The sequence below is a fragment of the Coregonus clupeaformis genome, chromosome 9 (assembly GCF_020615455.1).
Source record: "Coregonus clupeaformis isolate EN_2021a chromosome 9, ASM2061545v1, whole genome shotgun sequence".
Taxonomy (NCBI): domain Eukaryota; kingdom Metazoa; phylum Chordata; class Actinopteri; order Salmoniformes; family Salmonidae; genus Coregonus; species Coregonus clupeaformis.
In genome coordinates, this window is record NC_059200.1 from 42,560,072 (window position 1) to 42,565,071 (window position 5,000).

Here is a 5,000-nt window from a genome sequence, read left to right on the forward strand (position 1 = left end):
AAGGCCTCCATACCCTCACCCTCACCCTCACCCCCACCCCGACTCTCACAAACCATGTCGTAGCAGCAGTCAGATACATTCATACACACACCCTGGCGAAGGGCATCAGACCCAGTGGGCACAGTAGACAGTCCTGGCCTGTAGACAGTCAGTCAGTCAGACAGTCAGACAGAGAGGGACAGTCTGCTGGACCTTCTGCTTACCATTCTCCCTCTATGTCTTTGTTTGCCTGTCCTTTCTGCTTGCACTAGTGTGTCCTGACTGTCCCACGGGCATGACCTCTCGTGTGTGTGTGTGCGCGTGTGTGCTTGCATGTGCGCATTTGTGTGGCGTGTTTTGCCCCCACTCATGTAGAGGTTGAATGGTGAATCCCAGAGTGGAGAGGCTGAGGCTGTTTCTAACTAAAGCCTGCTCCTCTGGGCTCCACAGCCATTACACACAGCAGCACTCGGCTGATTGGCTGTATTCAGCTGCCAAAGGGGCAAATTGACTTTTTTCTGTAGCCCATAGGTAATGATCACACAGCATTTACCCTCTTTAATCCCGGGGCTCAGAGACACACACAAATCCCTGCACTCACTGGAACACACACACACACATCCCTGCACTCGCTGGAATACACACACACACACACACACATACACACACACACACACACACACACACACACACACACACATACATCCCTGCACTCACTGGAATACACACACACACATTCCTGCACTCACTGGAATACACACACACACACACACACACACACACACACACATCCCTGCACTCACTGGAATGCACACACACACACATCCCTGCACTCGCTGGAATACACATACACACACACATACACACACACACACACACACACACACACACACACACACACACACACTACATCCCTGCACTCACTGGAATACACACACACACATTCCTGCACTCACTGGAATACACACACACACACACACACATCCCTGCACTCACTGGAATACACACACACACACACATTCCTGCACTCACTCGAATACACACACACATACATCCCTGCATTCACTGGAATACACACACACACACACACACACACACATCCCTGCACTTACTGGAATAAACACACACACACATCCCTGCACTCACTGGAATACACACACACACACACACATTCCTGCACTCACGGGAATACACACACACACACACATCCCTGCACTCACTGGAATACACACACACACATTCCTGCACTCACTGGAATACAAAACACACATACATCCCTGCACTCACTGGAATACACACACACACAAAAACAGTTTTTTACACATTTTTGCAAATATATAAAATAAAATACAATGGAAATGTCACATTTACATAAGTATTCAGACCCTTTACTCAGTACTTTGTTGAAGCACCTTTGGCCTCGAGTATTCTTGGGTATGACGCTACAAGCTTGGCATACGTGTATTTGGGGAGTTTCTCCCATTCTTCTCTGCAGATCCTCTCAAGCTCTGTTAGGTTGGATGGGGAGCGTCGCTGCATAGCTATTTTCAGGTCTCTCCAGAGATGTTGGATCGGGTTCAAGTCCGTGCTCTGGCTGGGCCACTCAAGGACATTCAGAGACTTGTCCCGAAGCCACTCCTGTGTTGTCTTGGCTGTGTGCTTAGGGTCGTTGTCCTGTTGAAAGGTGAACCTTCACCCCAGTCTGAGGTCCTGAGTGCTCTGGAGCAAGTTTTCATCAAGGATCTCTCTGTACTTTGCTCCGTTCATCTTTCCCTTGATCCTGACTAGTCTCCCATTCCCTGCCGCTGAAAAACATCCCCACAGCATGATTCTGTCACCACCATGCTTCACCATAGGGATGGTGCCAGGTTCCCTCCAGACGTGACACTTGGCATTCAGGCCAAAGAGTTCAATCTTGGTTTCATCAGACCAGAGAATCTTGTTTCTCATGGTCTGAAAGTCCTTTAGGTGCCTTTTGGCAAACTCCAAGCGGGCTGTCATGTGCCTTTTACTGAGGAGTGGCTTTCATCTGGACACTCTACCATAAAGGCCTGATTGGTGGAGTGCCGCAGAGATGTTTGTCTTTCTGGAAGGTTCTCCCATCTCCACAGAGGCACTCTGGAGCTCTGTCAGAGTGACCATCGGGTTCTTGGTCATCTCACTGACCAAGGCCCTTCTCCCCAGATTGCTCAGTTTGGCCGGGCGGCCAGCTCTAGGAAGAGTCTTGGTGGTTCCAAACTTCTTCCATTTAAGAATGATGGAGGCCACTGTGTTCTTGGGGACCTTCAATGCTGCAGAAATGTTTTGGTACCCTTCCCCAGATCTGTGCTTCGACACAATCCTGTCTCGGAGATCTACGGACAATTCCTTTGATCTCATGGCTTGGTTTTTGCTCTGACATGCACTGTCAACTGTGGGACCTTATATAGACAGGTGTGTGCCTTTCCAAATCAATTGAATTTACCACAGGTGGACTCCAATCAAGTTGTAGAAACATCTCAAGGATGATCAATGGAAACAGGATGCACCTGAGCTCAATTTCGAGTCTCATAGCAAAGGGTCTGAATACTGTTTTTTATAGTTAATACATTTGCTAAAAATTCTAAAAACCTGTTTTTGCTTTGTTATTATGGGGTATTGTGTGTGGATTGATGAGGATTTGTATTTATTTAATCCATTTTAGAATAAGGCTGTAACGTAACAAAATGTGGAAAAAGTAAAGGGGTCTGAATACTTTCCGAATGCACTATAAACCATACCCCGTTCAAAGGCACTTAAATCTTTTGTCTTGCCCATTCACCCTCTGAATGGCACACATACACAATCCATGTCTCAATTGTCTCAAGGCTTAAAAATCCTTCTTTAACATGTCTCCTCCCCTTCATCTATACTGATTGAAGTGGATTTAACAGGTGACATCAATAAGGCATCATAGCTTTCACCTTGATTCACCTGGTCAGTCTATGTCATGGAAAGATCAGTTTTTGTACACTCAGTGTATACCAGAGCAGATATTTTTTTTTAAATGGTCAGAGAATTTAAAAAATCCATTTTCTTTTCATTTTGACATGGGGCTGTACTTGAGCTGTTGTGAAGATTGATAATAAGTGTTTTGCAGTGTTGACATTGACAAAGAAGAGGTTAGCAGTTGGTGGTGCCCACTTGCCATCATGTCAGAAAGCATGTGTACTAAAAGCATCTACAAGAAACCAACCCACACATCATACACACACCACGCTCCACAAACCCAGCCCTAGAGGCTACACACACTCATACAACCCCAAACATTCAACCATACACACACACACCACACTCCCTGCACTGAAGCCCAAAGGCTATGCAGACACATTCTCTCTCTCTCTCTCTCTCTCTCTCTCTCTCTCTCTCTCTCTCTCTCTCTCTCTCTCTCTCTCTCTCTCTCTCTCTCTCTCTCTCTCAATTCAATTTCAATTTCAATTTTCAATTTCTATTTAAGGGCTTTATTGGCATGGGAAACATGTGTTAACATTGCCAAAGCAAGTGAAGTAGATAGTAAACAAAAGTGAAATAAACAATAAATATTAACAGTAAACATTACACTCAGAAGTTTCAAAAGAATAAAGACATTTCAAATGTCATATTATGTATATATACAGTGTTGTAACAATGTGCAAATAGTTAAAGTACAAATGGGAAAATAAATAAACATAAATATGGGTTGTATTTACAATGGTGTTTGTTCTTCACTGGTTGCCCTTTTCTTGTGGCAACAGGTCACAAATCTTGCAGCTGTGATGGCACACTGTGGTTTTTCACCCAGTAGATAAGGGAGTTTATCAGAATTGGGTTTGTTTTCGAATTCTTTGTGGATCGCTGTAATCTGAGGGAAATATGTGTCTCTAATATGGTCATACATTTGGCAGGAGGTTAGGAAGTGCAGCTCAGTTTCCACCTCATTTTGTGGGCAGTGTGCACATAGCCTGTCTTCTCTTGAGAGCCAGGTCTGCCTACGGCGGCCTTTCTCAATAGCAAGGCTATGCTCACTAGAGAGAGAGAGAGAGAGAGAAATAGAGAAATAGAGAGAGAGACAAATAGAGAGAGAGAGAGAGAGAGAGAGAGAGAGAGAGAGAGAGAGAGAGAGAGAGAGATGTATGGGTACCATATGGGTGATGGAGTGAGAGACTGCTAAAGATAAAGATAGAGGCCAAAGCCTCTCTTCCTCTATCTGTATCTCCTGTATATGTATCAGTGTTTCAGACTGCAGAAATAGACACAGAGAGACTACTGGGCTGCCTCTCCTGCCTCTCCTTCCTACCCAGGCTGAGGAACAGCATCATTAGTGCTGTGCTCTACCATGGCCCTGCTTTAGAAGTCATGCAGTGCTGCCTCACTAGAGGAACACCCACGCTAGACGTGCACCATTGATCTCACCTCTCAAACGCTGGCAGGGAGTTTTTTTGTCGTTACCAAATATTATTTCCATCATGCTCGGATTTGAGTTTGATTGATAGATTTAGATCAGAGGGTTAGGATATTGTAGGATTTGTAATAGTGCTTTTCAAAGACCCAAAGACGTGGATTAACTTGTATTATTTTATCTAATAAAAACTGTAGCTACCTATGTTTGCATAAGATAGGAACACCTACTGTATGCATATGGTCATAATAACAGTCCATTAGACCTCTAGCGCTGAGAGATGGGCCTGTGCTGGTCTCCAGCTCTAGTCTCCAGTGAGCTGTAGCCATTGATCTGAACAAATGAGCCCAGAGTTAATTATATGTATGAGCAGAGTAGCAGTGTAAGACACACTGGAGACACACAGCTCACCATCCATCCTGTAAGAGTTATGTCTGGTAGCATCAAACAGGAGTGGTGCTCTTCATTTGGGGGGGCAGATAATCAGGGTACTTACCCCCTCCACCCCTCCTTCCCCCCTCAGTGACTGCTGCTCCAGCAGCCTGCATGTCAGTGAGTGATCAATAAAAGTTGCTAATGCTAGCCAGCGCTAATGATTGCATTAATAATGAATCATCTCCAATAG

At 45.0% G+C, this 5,000-nt stretch overlaps 1 protein-coding gene across 3 annotated transcripts in view; it reads left to right on the forward strand.

Annotated features, from left to right (window-relative positions):
- The window catches only part of LOC121573843 (netrin receptor UNC5C-like), a 230,145-nt gene that overhangs the window by 117,853 nt on the left and 107,292 nt on the right, over positions 1-5,000 (forward strand). The gene's annotated exons all lie outside the window — the stretch shown is intronic.